Here is a 15207-nt window from a genome sequence, read left to right as displayed (position 1 = left end):
ATTAAAAATTTCATCTATCATTTTTATATTAATAAACACAAAAAAACAGAAAGACAGGATTCCCCAAGGATCTTATATGCCCATCATTTCGCAAGCGGAGAAACTGACCGCCTGAGTTACTAAACAAGTCAGGCAGAGTTTAAACACCTCTCCCAATACCTTCTTCCCTCTAAGGACTTCAGTTGGTCACTATGTCAGCCAGTAACTGCCACTGCTTCAAACACTTTTCCTCCTTTATTGAGAGCTCACCCACAGAGACCCGGGCAGGCAAAGGCAGAGTTCACCTTTGCTTTCATCCTTGGCTGTGTCATGTACCTGTGCAAGTGGAATCCCCAGTTAGAGTGATCCCTGAGGCCAAGGAGTTCTATTACACAGCAGCAAGAATTGGTCAGCTATTTGCTCCTGGGAAAATCCTACTGCTGTGACTAATAAGTATTTCAAAAGAAATAAATGAGCATGTCATTCATTCTATGATTACAGGATGAGTTGCAAGGGAGTTGCTGGCCAGCAGGCCCTTTACCTAACCCTCAGTTACAGAGTTCTTTCCCTAAATAGTACAAATTGTCCCAAGACGGGATTAAATCCTTCTTCAACCACTATCATGGCAAATCTGGTGGAGGATCACAGCATACAGTTAGACAAAGGGAATCTTTGTTACATTTAGTGGGAAAGAAAGGTAGTATTTGTGCTACTCAAGTCAGCAGAAAAAGTAGTTATATTTTATTATATTCTAATTATGTAAGCTATAATTATAATTACAATTTCATGGGCAACACATGCAATGATCGTTCTTCACAGAATTACATGCAGGAAGGCATATTGTATCATGTTCTCTCCGAATTGGGATATGCAATCATTACTTACCACCACCAGCATTGCTAACATTGCAAAATAAAACAATATAAAAATGTATGACCATAGCATTAATGATTTCTTCTCACCAGTATCTGGGACTTTCTATATCCCAGCTCTTCCTCACAGTTTAGGTTGTCTATGACATCATCTGTGGACATTTCCCGGGAAATGACCCCATTCTTTGAACTTTCTCAGCATGTATTTCTTGTTCTGTTTTGTTTTGTTGTGACAGAGTTTCACTCCGTCTCCCAGGCTAGAGTGCAGTGGCACGATCTCGGCTCACTGCAACCTCTGCCTCCTAGGATCAAGTGATCTTCCCGCCTCAGCCTCCGGAATAGGTAGGACTACAGGCCTGCATCACCATACCCGGCAAATGTTTGTATTTTTTGTAGAGATGGGGTTTCGCCCTGTTGCCCAGGCTGGTTTCAAACTCCTGGGCTCAAGCAATCCTCCCACCTTGACCTCCCAAAGTACTGGGATTACAGGCCTGAGTCACTGTGCCCGGACAGTATATTTTTTGCACATCGCTTATGATATATATCACATTCACCTTGGACTCTAGATATTTACAAATTTATTTAACTTTATATAATGAATAAAATTTTCTTGAAGGTTAGATTGATGTTTAATTTACCCCAGTATAAATGACTTCTTTATGTTAGGTATTCAGTAGATACACCTTTGATGAATGAAGAAAAGGGGAAGTTTAAGGACAAACAACCAGTGTATTGTTTTCACTCTATTAGTAAGTTGTATTTTAAAATAAGCCCCCCATTTTTAATATAATTAACATATTATTATTGTCTACGTATGTTCTACCAGCTTTTTCTTAGTGGAGCAAGACTGCCTAAGTATTGTGTCAGAAATAACATACAGAAGCCAGCAACAAGTAGCATGGTGTTGTCTTCAGAGCTTCAGAGTTTTTATAGACCCACCTCCTATTGGTCCATTGGGCCTCATCTTGATGTTTCCATCACTGGTTTCTTCATTCTCATTTGTTGTACTCCAGTTCTCAAAATTTTGAATAGAGTTGTCTAGTCTTGTCGCAGTCTCTCTTTGTACTGATGATTCCTTTGTGCTTCTTTATTTACCTTTCAACCTTCAGCTCCTTTGCTTGTGACATAGCCATAGCTCTAGACAAGAGATACCCTTTCAAACAGCCCTAACTCTGGGGGTGGAGGCTTGGTAAAATTTCCATTTCAACATCTTTTCTGTCAATGAAAAGGAATTAAACATACATATAAAAAGTTTGATTTATGTTATTGTTACCTAATACGTAAAATATCTATATGTTTATTTCTACTTTATACACTGCCTACTTTCAAAAATACAATTAAAATAAGAGAACGTTAGAATACACAAACAATTTAGTTTTATGCTACACATTTATGCTAGTGCAGTTATTCAGACTGATCCTTAAGATTAGTTTTGACTCCCAAGGTAAAAAGGAAAGAAAATACCATGGTTCGTATAATTAGCAGATTGAAAAAAACATAATTTTTTTCATTTAGATAAACATTTTTTCTATTTCTAAATTCAAATAGGATTATAAATCTTCATGTGAGAGACAGGGATAAAAATGCATTTAATAATGATTTTACAGAAGAAAAAAAATTTTCATTAATGCATTTATGACTATAGAAGTCAATGATATTATGCTAATGCCTAACTTAATGAAGACAACTGGTAATGAGCTAAAAATTATAGACATTTCTGGTGCTCGAATTCATATGGATATAGATGGAAAATCTGTAAAAACCAATGACTAGTATGTCTGGTAAATAAAATTTCTCATTACAACATTGTATCAATCCAACATTCTTTACTCAGAAAAAAATATTCTTCACATGTGAACGTGAAATAAAAACATTTTTAGATAAATAAAAGTTGAGTTAAGTTTCCTGTACTACAACATATACTAAAAGTAGGTCTTCAGGCTATAGAGAAATGTCAACAATGTAAAGTCAGATCTACAGAAAAGAATAAAAAGCATCAAGAATGGTAGCTATGTGTAAATATTTAAAACTTACTTTTTCTTATTTTAATTCTTTGAAAAAATGTTTGAACATTTAAAACAAATATATGGTGGAGTTTATAATTTATGTATTAATAAATTATGTGAGAAAAGTACAAAAAGGCTAGAGTTAGGTCTAATTATTATCTAAGGTTTTTATACTTTATATAAAGGATAAATATTAATTCTAGTTAGAGTGTGACATGTTATGGCCAATAAGCCAGATGGAGAGAAAAATAAATACTAAAAATATGTAATTAATAAAAAAAAAAACAAGAAAAGAGATGGAAAAGAACAATTAAAAGATGGGACAACAACAAATACATAGCAAGATGGCAAACCTAAATCAAGTCATATCAATAATTACATTGAAAATGGAGTAAACACTATCAATAAAAGACCGATATTGTCAGACTAGGTATGAAAGGATAATTACATATATTTGATCCACTTATAAAAATACAGGTAGGTTAAAAGGAAAATGAAGGTAAAAAGCATATCATGCAAATACAGGCAATATAAGAAAGCTGTGTGGCTATATCAATATTAGACGAATTAGACTTCAGGACGAGAAACATTATCAGAAAAAGCGAATGACTGTTTATACAATGAAAGGGCAACTGAGTAGAAGATACAAAAATTGTAAATGTTAAAACAGATGAAGAAAAAATGGGCAGATCTAAAAAGTAAAGTTAGATAAATTGATAATCATAGCTGAATGTTTTAATACCCACTTTTATTATTGATTGAATTAGACAAAAATCAGTAAAAATATAGAATATTTGAACAGCGTGATCAACCAAAGCAACTTAAGATTTATAAGATATTAGCCCTAAAACTACAGTATTTATATTATTTTCAAGTTCATATGTAATATTTTTTAAGATAATTAATATTCTGGGCATAAAATAAGTTTTTAACACTTTTTAAAATTAAATTTTATAGATCTTTTTCACTATAATGAAATTAAATTGTAAAACAGTAAAAATAAGACATTAGGAAGCCTGAAATATTTCAAAATCAAAAGCATTTTTCTAGGTAACATATGGTCCATAAAGAAAAAAATATATATATTTCAAGTGAATTTTTAGTTAAAAAAAAAAAATGCTGAAATTTGGAGGACACAGGCCATAGAGGAAGATAGATAACTTTAAATGTCTATATTACCAAGAAGAACAACTTAAAATCAACAACATGTACAACAATAAGAGGACATCTTAAAAATAATAATTATTATTATGCTATGGCAAAAAAACAGACACAAATTCACACTCTGATTTTGTTTACGTGAAGCTTAAGACTATGAAAACCTTAAAAAATGTGAAATAATAGTTGCCTATAGGAGATGGAGATGCCTAGAATAGGGCATGAGGGAAGTTCCAATAGTAGTGAAAAGATTCTATATCTTGATTAAGATTTTTGTTATTTGGGTGTTTACATTTGTAAAACTCATTGAATTTTATCCTTAAAGTTGGGGCACTTAACTGTGAACTTTACAAAAATGAAAAAGAAGGGACTGATAAGATGCAAACAAATCTCGAATTTCAAAAGAAACCTGATCACACTCTTAGAATGCCACATCACATTTCCACTTGAATTCGAAAGATTCCAATAATCAAAGAGTATCAGCTGGCTTTTAATTTAAAGTCTTCATTCTTCAGCTAATTTCAGTGATTGTGTGCTGACAAAAGGAGAAAGATTTTTTATAAAGTTATTGATGCACTTAGGGCATAGCTCTCAAAAACTATTTTTCTCGTGTTTATTTTCTAGTAGAGTTTTTAACCATAGAATAGCTTCATTTCAACACCTGTCAGTCAGCTCATTTTAAAGAATTCAGCATTATGACAGGCTCGCCATGCTCCCAACGGCAAAACTGATGTGCAGGAGATGGTTATCTAGTTCTGCCCATTTGAACACTGGACAATGTCAGCTGAAAACAATTATTTGAATTTTGACCTAGATGATATTGAGCAGGAATTGAGCAATTTCCATTGATTTTTGAAACTAAGGTTTCAATAATGTCATATATCAGCTATAGGAAGATGCTATATTCCTGACTTCCATGACATATATCAATAAATGTAAAAAATATATATATTTTTAAATAATAAATTTGTATTCCAAGTGGTGTGAAATAAAAATAAATAAATGAAAGAAATGTAAATAAATTATATTTTCCAGATGAAAAAGTTGATTTAAATATGCTGTATATATATATATAACTATATATGAAATATATAGTTATATATTTCATATATAGTATATAACTGCATATATATACACAGTATATATAGTATATGTGTGTATGTATATATATATATATATGCTAAAAACTAAATCCAACGTATTTAGTTTTAAATATACTGTATAAAACTAAATACAGTGTATTTAAAACTCAATCAATTTTTTCATCTGGAAAATATAATTTATTTTTATTTTGTACCCGTTGGAATACAAATTTATTCTGTCAACATACTTAAAGACACATTTTAATCATTCTTATATGTTTCCTTTTTTCCTGTCATGAGTTGACTGCAACATTTACCTATTGAATAAGAAAACGATGACTTGAGGTTTCAATATTCAGTATTCAATGAAAACAACAATAAAACAACAAAAGGAGTGCTGCCTGAATGACATTAGTCTCTCTTTTTATTATTATTATTATTATTATGCTTTAAGTTCTGGGGTACATGTGCACAACGCGCAGGTTTGTTACAGAGGTATACATGTGCCATGTTGGAATGATGAGTTGATGGGTAGTCTCTCTTTTTTTAACTGCTATGGAAGCAATCATGAAAAATGAAGTAGGGTTCAAATAAGGCCAGGGACCTGTATGGTGGTCTTGCTTTTAGTGTAGATCACAACACTTTTAACAACATATTTTTTCCTTCTCACACAGTAGCAATAACAATCTCTGTATATTATAAAGTATACATTATGTGTTTACATCTTAGAGTGGTTCTCATTTTCCAAGCAAAGTAGTCATGTTGGGCTTGATCCTCATATATATATATGTGTGTATATATATATATGTATATATACGTATATATATGTATATATACGTATATATGTATATATACGTATATATACGTATATGTGTGTATATATACGTATATATACGTATATGTGTGTATATATACGTATATATACACATATGTGTGTGTATATATATACATATATATGTGTATATATACGTATATATACACATATGTGTGTGTATATATATACATATATATGTGTATATATACGTATATATATACATGTGTATATATATATATGTGTATATATACGTATATATACACATATATGTGTGTGTATATATATATATACACATATATGTGTGTATATATATATATACACATATATGTGTGTATATATACGTATATATACACATATATGTGTGTGTATATATATATATACACATATATGTGTGTGTATATATATATATACACATATATGTGTGTATATATATATATATACACACACGTATGAGTTTCTTTCACATGCCAAGAACTATTCTACATGCTATAAAGAGAGTGAAGAATAAGACAGGAAAAGTCCCTTTCCTCATGGGACTCTTATTCTTGTAGAAGAGACTGCCAAGAAATAACAAATATGTAACACAAATTTAGAGTGAAATCTCCTTTCATAAGGTGGTATTTGCAGAGAGACGTGAAGGAAATGCATAAGAAAGCAAGAGATCTGAAGGTAGAGCATTCCAGGAAGAGAAAATAAGTGCAAATATCTTGAGACAAAATATACTTGGTTTATTAGGGGAGTGGTGAATAAATTAAGAGTGGCCAGAGTAAGGTGAATAAGGAGGAGAGTGGGAGGAGATGTGTTCAAAATGGAGGTACTAAACAGATCATGAATGGGTTGTAGCTTATAGTGAAGAAGATGAAGTCAATTTTCAATGAGATGGGAGGAGATCGGAAGACGTGAAGTAGGGTAAGATGGTATGATTATTTTGTCTGCTGTGTAAAGCAGTGACTTTAAGGGGTAAGAGTGGAAACAGGAATACCAATGAAAAGTTCTGTCAGTGTAGAAAATTAAAAATAAGACTAGCTATTTTAAGCTTGAAGAAATTTGATGCAAGGAATTAGCTTACAAATTCTACGGAATGATTAGAGGAATGAGCTATAGCCTGACTTCTGACATACAGGAATCAGAAAGCTAGATTCAAGATGTTGTTGGTTATCATTCATGATGCCACAACTGCCTTTCCATACTCAGGAAATTAGAGGCAGGGCCCTAGAATACTGCTGCAGAATAAAACTCATTTTCCATAAATTTGCTAGTGCTCAAGGAAAAACAAAGCCAAAGATTCAGGAAGATATCTGAATTCAGAAAGATTCTGTCTTTCCAAGTTGGAGCCAACATATCTAACTGAAAAAGAAAAATCACGTTTAAGAAGTCTTACTGCAATGAGTCTGGAAAATGTGGTTTCTAATTGCCAGACCTTCCAGAAAAGAAAATCACTCTAGAATAAAGGCAGGATGAAGATGAAACAAGCTTGCATCCATTATACTATGCATCCGTTATGCTATCTAGGAGGGAGAAGATGGTGGTTTGGACTAAATTGGGTGCGGTGGACACAGTGAACAGTAGACATGGTCAGAATCTTGATAAATTTGAAGAGAGAGCTAAAAAAGCTTTGTGAAAAACTTATTGAATGTGGAATGTAAGGAAAACAGTAGAGTCAGGGTTTATTCCTCCTTTTTGGTCTTATTAACTGGATGAATGGTAGTCATTTCCTGAGCTGGGGATGATGGGATGAGGACGGAAATCAGAGGTTCTGCCTTGGCCACTTTAAGTTTGAAATGCCAGTAACTAGATATAAGATGGTTAAGTAAATCTGGGTAACAAGGAAGAAATGTATTTGGGTGGCATGTGCATATGAATGGCATTTAAAACCATGGCAGGGTGAAATTGCTTTGAAAGTGAGTGTGAAAAAAGAAGGAAATTAAGGACAAACCCTGTAGCACTTCAACACTGAGGCAGCAGAAAGAGAAGTAGACCTGGCAAAGGAAGCTGAGTACAGGTAGCCACTGGAGAAGGGCAAGCCCAAGAGAATGCAGTGTCCAAGGAGGTCAAGTGAAGACATCGTTTTAAGAAGGAGGGAATGATCACCTGTGTTAAATGCTTAGAATCACGGAAAATGAAAATTGAGAAGTGGCAGGATCTCCATTCTAGCCACAAATTCAGCTAGTGGAGAAGGCAAGGGTTGAACCCCAGAACCAGTTGGAAAATCAGAGTTTTATATAAGGCAGACTAAATTTTAGTCATGGCATATGACCATAAGTTCAGAATTTAGGGACCAGAAAATGGGATTCACGGACTAGAGATGAAAGAAATGCCATGTAAATATTCTTCACACTGCTTAGTTGACTTCTCAATAAATTTGTTTCAGAGATACCTGCATTTACAACAATAGTAAGATACAGTATCACATGTAATTTTATGAAGGCTGTGAATATATTCATTTAGTCATGTATTAAATATTTATTGAAAATTTTCTAGGTGTCAGGCACTAAAAAAAAACTTAGAAATTGTATATGAAGATTACTGGATAACACAATACTGGTATTTTGGAAGATAAAGATGCGTAATTGTGGACTATAATTATGAAAAATTGCTTATATATTCTGTTTTGAAGGTATAGTTCCAAATAAACTTGATTAATTAAAAGTAATAACTATTAGTATAACATATTGTTTGTAATAGAATCTCACTTTATCCGTATGATGTCTCATAACATTAAGTTTTTATTATCAATAATTTATGGATAAAGATACACAGTTTGAAGACATTTTAAAATTTGCCCAAGGCTATATAGCTACTAAATAATAGAGCAAGTGTTAGATACTAGGTCTTCTGACTCCAAACCCAACCCCATTAATCTTTCATCCTTGTCTAATCTGGCTAGAATATTAGGGGTGTGGAGGTAGAAGTTAAGGAGGGGAATATTTGGAAATATATTGTACTCCTATAGTTTTGTTTAAATTTATTTACTTGGACTTAGCATCTTCAGCTTTTCTCATGTCATTGAAAAATGGCTGTCATGTAAAAGTGTGGTAATAGAAGGTTTTTGAAAAAGAGAGAAAAATGCTGATGTACATCCAATGAGGAAGGGGGCTAAAGACTGTTCATTAGACTGAAGATTGTTAGTGCTTTGGAGAATATTCATTGTTGTAGCTGCCATTCTAAAATTGGAGGTTTTATGTCCACTGTGATGCTAAGTAATTGTGCTTTTCATGTGTTAGGTAGCACCAGTGCTTAGGAGCTGAATAAAATGAAACTCACATAGCTGTTATGGTAGGATTTTTACCCTAAATACCTTGATACATTGGTTGATGCTTTAGAAAAGATTCTTGGTACTCAGTAAGACTATGAGTTTGTGACATCTACAAGAGTAGAGCTGACTCAAAATGTTGATGATGAAAGTTGAGTGGACAGTCTCCATTCTGAAAACTCAACATACAAATGTTTTCTCCAGTTTAATTACAAACTATGTTTTTGGTATTACCTCGCAAAGCCCAGAGAGCTGAGGCTGAGCCGAATCAACTGCAATGATGTTTGTTATAGTATTAACTTATGTAGGTGACTACACAATCACATTTACCTGTACATGATCAATTGTTGAGATTAGAAGAAATAGTAGTGATTTATATTATAGTATATTTGGTGCAACTGACAATTATTTATGAAACACATTGTATGGCATTTGTCATTTTGTAGTCACTTTGATGAAAATATATAAGAATGAAATTTTTAACCTATTTTAAAGTTATCTTTGCTATTCATGAAATCAGAACTATTTTGCTTATAGTTTGAAATCTTTCATCTTACACAATTTAGATTTTTAAAAATTTGTACTTCTCAAATAATTTTGAACTGTGTTCATTCAGTGGTATATTTAACAAATGATTATGGTGCTGGAGTGCCTATTATGTGCCATGTACTACATTGGGTGCTATGGATAAAGTAATAAAGACAGCTATGGTCCTATAAACTAAAATCTGCATTCCAGTAGGCATGCAATTGGAATTTTTTGAGGTATAGAATTTTTAAGGATACCCAGTATCCTTCTAAACCCCAGAATTACATATATTATCAGACAATGAGAAGAGATATACACCACACTATTGTTTAAATCATCATGGTTCCAAGCTATAGCTTTGTTGACCATAAAAAATTCAGTGTTGGATAGAATTTACTCATTGAAAAATGTCTTCCTATCTCCCCCTGCTTAATATCCACACAGTATGGCCCTACAGTAGTCCCAGCCATTGCCTATCAGTACAGCCAGGCAAACTGGTAATCAAGCAGCCCGTTTCCTGACATTTCAACTGATGGCCAGTTCATATACCAGGATTTCATTCCGGTCACTGTTATAGTCACCATATTTCTGAAGGCCAGCCCATATTAAGTTATGGAACTGATTGACTGGGATTGCATCAATGAGACAAGGATTATTATTTTCAGGACCTTCTACATGCTTATTATTTATTGTCATAAAAATCTATGTTCATTAAAGAAAATCTGGAAAATAAAGTGCAACAGTAGATACACAAAAAATATTGCTATTTCCATCATCTCAACATAACCACTGCTAACACTGTGATGTATTACTTTGATTTTTTCCTACACATAAGCTTGATTTATTTATTCTTTAAATCTCTATCTTTTTTATTCATAAAACCATGTGAGGTCCTCTCAATCGGTGTTCACGGTTACAATTTCCTACTTAGCAATTTTCAGAGATGTTCATCAGGTTTGTCAACATATAGATGAAGAAGGAAGTGGTTACAGATATGAGACAGAAAGAGAGAGTGAGAGAGAGTGAACATTTTTCTTTCTTTCTTTTTTTTTTTTTTTTTTTTTGAGATGGAGTTTTGCTGTTGCCCAGGCTGGAGTGCAATGGCATGATCTCGGCACACTGCAATCTCCACCTCCCAGGTTCAAGCGATTCTCCTGCTTCAGCCTTCTAATACCGGGATTACAGGGGCCCACCACCATGCCCAGCTATTTTTTTTTTTTTTTGTATTTTTTAACAGAGATGGGGTTTTCATCATCTTAGCGAGTCTGGTCTCGAACTCCTGACCTCAGGTGATCCAACCACCTCAGCCTCCCACAGTGCTGGGATTACACGTGTGAGCCACCACGCCCGGTCGAGAGAGTGACCATTCTTAGTGTCACCTTTGATGCCATAAAAACACTTGTCATCTGCCCTTCAACACTGGGGCTCTTGTAAGCTCAATTCATAATAAATAAAGTCAATATTTTTTAAAAGAAAAAATTGTAACTGGAAAGCTTCTGTGAGTTCTTTTTTAAAATTTAACTTTTATTTTAAGTTCAGGGGTACATGTGCAGGTTTGTTATATAGGTAAACTTGTGTCATAGGATTTTGTTGTATGGATGGTCACCCTGGTATTAAGTCTAGTACCCATTAGTTATTTTTACTGATCCCCTCCTTCCTACCACCGTCCACCCTGCGATAGACCCCAGTGTGTGTTGCCCCCTTCTATGTGTCCATGTGTTCTCATTGTTTAGCTCCCATTTATAAGTGAGAACATGCAGTATTGGGTTTTCTGTTACTGTGTTAGTTTGCTAAGGATAATGGCCTCCAGCTCTTATTACTGCTCTTCCATGGTAAGTCAGAATGCTCCTTCTGTGTTACTCTTGGCAGTTGTATGTGTACCTGTGCATTACTTAGCATTCTTACTTGTAGATAACAGACTATTCTAGCTGGTTTAATCATTAATGTATTGATTAAAATATAATAAAGTGTTTACAAAGTTACTGGAAGAGTTAAAGGAACAGACAGTAGGCTGAGCTGCCAAAATAAACTCCCTAAGTCGCGCCACAGATCTAGCAAAGAGACAGCTGCCATTGACAACCTCTAAACTACGCTACTTCTGTATGACCAGGATTTCATTAAAACTCTTTCTCACCAACTCTTTTCAGCAGAAAAATAGATGCCCTACATTTAGAACTTCCCCTCATGTAGCTAACTTATAAATAAAAGGCTTGCATGAGTGTGTCTGACTGAGAGATGTTAAGTTCTTATATCAGTATCCTAGTATCAAAGAAGATTGAGAAACGTAGATTTTTCCCCAGTTATTTTGATGAATTTTTATTCCCCTTGGAAAAACAGGATTCACAATGTGAGGAACTAAAAAGGTGGAGAACGTGCTTCGACCATTTCAATTGCAGATATTCGCAATGGTCTGTTTCTGAAATTGAACATAAGCAGTGAGAAGATAGAAAGATAAGAAAAATGAATGTAGTCTCTACATTCACCAAAGTGTCACTTAAGTGTCAAAGTATTGCCAGTTCTTAAAGTCACAAAGTCCTTTCTCCCATGGCAAATATGTGGTGTGTAAGTACCTGTGTTAGAATTGGGTCTTTTGTCAATTGCCATACTGTTCCTGGCATCATCACAATTTTCAGTTCTCCAAACCTATTGGTAATTCCCCTCCAGCAGATCAAACTCCAATTTTTTTAAATGTTTGTTTTAGCTTTTTTTTTCAGAGACCGTTTTTCATGTATTCAACAAATATTTGTTGAGTCTTTAACAAGTGCCAGACCATGAACTATCTGCTGGTGACACAGCAGTGAATAAAACATTGTCCCCGTAAGGAATGTACATTCTAGCACTGGGCAAATAATAAGCAAGTCAAATGTATATCTCAGGTGGTGATGAGCATAAAGAAAAAAATGGCACAGTTAAGGGTGGTTAGAATGGTATTTTACATAGTTTCATTGCAGAAGGATTTTTCTTTCTGGTAATTTAAAGAGAGTTCTGAACGAAGTAAGGGAATGAGCCATACACATGCTAAAGGAAGGAGCATAACAGGCCTGGACACTGGGAAAATGGAGCATCTATTTATTGAGTTGGGGAAGATTAGAGGAATCAAGTTGGAGGGGAATGCTGTGAAATATTTTTTACATGGTTTGTGCAGAAGAGCTACTAAAGTCGAAGTGGAGATGCCATGTCAAGCAGATATTAGATATGTGAATTTGGAGTTAAAATTTTCATTATATGTAATTCTCATCTGTAATTAGATGAGATTACCCAAAACAACTGGACCCTAAAACAACTGGTCGCCTCATTATTCGAAGGAGGAGAGTGTAGTAAAGGAAACTGAGCTAGTAAGATGGAAGAAATAAGACTGAGTGGTGCAGATGCCCCACCCCATATCCTTTAGTTCACCCGAAGCTTCAGGTTTAGGGTGTATTCAACTGGTAACAACTTCCAAGGTATGTGCCACACAATTTCTCAGAAGGTTCCCAGTGGGTACCAGTGCCCCATGAGGAGAATCTTGCTGGTTCCTACAACTTCTGGTGACTTTTGTCACTTTTCAATTTCACTTTCTCCACTTCCGTAACTGTGCCTCTGTTTACCTACAAATAAACTATCTGTACCCAGGTCCTGCCTCCTGATTTACTCTGTGAGGAACCCAAACCAAGATAATTGATAATCTTGACTACAGCTGTTTTTTTTTTTTTTTTGTGAGTGATGGGGAAAATACTAAATATAAGAGCTTCAAAGAGAGGAAGAACAAACATGTATACTGACAATTGTTTCAAATGTTTTTCATCTGACGAGGAAAAGAGGAATGGAAGGGGGAGGTTGCAGCAATTTTTTTTCCTTTTTGTTGATGGAATATATTGAATCAAGTTTTATGATGATGAGAGCTATCTGGCAGCTAGAGAGTACTAGATATGAATATGGTAGTATGTGAAATTTCTTTTTTGAAATAAGTCTTCTGCAGAGAATAAAGAATGGGGAAAATATATTCAGAGAAAGAGGCCAAGGTGTAAAATAGTTTTCTAGAAGAGTAAGAAAGTGAATGACTATTGTACTACGTAGAATTGCTAGCCACTTGAAGTTAGCAGTCAGATTTACTGTGGAACTTGTCAGTATGCTCGTTTACCTTTCTTTAACAAAGATCAGTTCTCTTTGAACAGGTGTTAAGTGGGTAGAAACTTGGATTTTAGAAACTTTGCATATTTTCCTAGGTACATGGAAAGCTATGGAGTTGTATGCATGTCAGTGATTATAAAGTCGAACAATAGATCCAGGTGAGAAAAGGAGCAAGTGGTAAGATAAATCAATTAATTGTGGGATTTAATGTGATCAAATAATAATTTGAGTACAATATTAGAAGACAATTATTTGAAAATACAGGGGATGGTGCTCATAGAACAGGATCCTTGAAAGTGCGATTCTACTGGGGAAGAGATAAAAGAGGATGCTCTTACCGGTATCATACAGAGCTGGGACCTCTCTTCTTCCCTTAAATTTAGGATCAAAATCTTCTACATTTTAATGTCACCTGACTCCTACTGGGTCTACCTACCACAGTCGATCAGACCTGTTTTCATTCATCTTCACCCCAGTGGTGAACATGGTTCACATTCTTTTCTTAAGGATATCCTCAATACCATTAAATCCTATTAGGACAGTAGATGTAAGTGGATATTTCCAGAGAAGTGTTTCATTTCTTCCTCCTTTGATACCCAACTCTTGTACAGCAGGGAGCACTATAACTGTTAGAATCTAAACCACATTGATATTAAGTGGCAATTTGCCTACCATGAAATGTGTGTTCAGTAGATATTTATTAACTGTTGGCTCTTGACCCACGTAACATAATCACATGAAACCAGAGACAATATAAATCTTCAGATTTTCATGAGTGGAACTAATCTCTTCCCTCAATGAACTAGAAGGGAGAGAAAAGAAAGAATAATATGCTGGCATTGTCATTCCATTATCAAAGCTGGAGTTGAAGATGATTTCTGCACTAGCTGCCTGTTTTCTTCTTGGGGACACAGGATGATGCAGAGAAGGCAACAACAGCAGCAATCCTTTTTCAGGATAATTTCAATCCTTGTTGGTATAGCTACAGGATGTTAAAAAAAATTAAAGTCACTAATAAAACCAATTAAAGTATTTGAGGAACTGTGACCAAAAAATCTAATAACTTTTTTTTTTTGCATTTTTCCATTTCCTTTGGCTAGTCTTCAAAAGCATCCAAATTATTGGAAATATTCCAGTTGTTTATTGCTGGTACAATTTTTTTTGGTCTGGGGATAAAGGAGATGGTAGCAAGAAAAGCATTTTTCATTGGTAAGAATAGAATAGAAGAAACCTTTGTATTTATGGGGGTATTCATGCAAATTTCCTGAAGAAAATGAAGTTTTTATTATCTTAACATTTTGTCTAACTTAAACTATATATGTATACATATACACATATGTATAACATATAGGTATACACATACACATATGTATAACATATAGATATACACATACACATATGTATG

Source organism: Nomascus leucogenys, chromosome 16, assembly GCF_006542625.1.
Source record: "Nomascus leucogenys isolate Asia chromosome 16, Asia_NLE_v1, whole genome shotgun sequence".
Lineage (NCBI taxonomy): Eukaryota > Metazoa > Chordata > Mammalia > Primates > Hylobatidae > Nomascus > Nomascus leucogenys.
The sequence above is the reverse complement of the archived record's forward strand: the minus strand, read 5'-3'. Positions refer to the sequence as shown.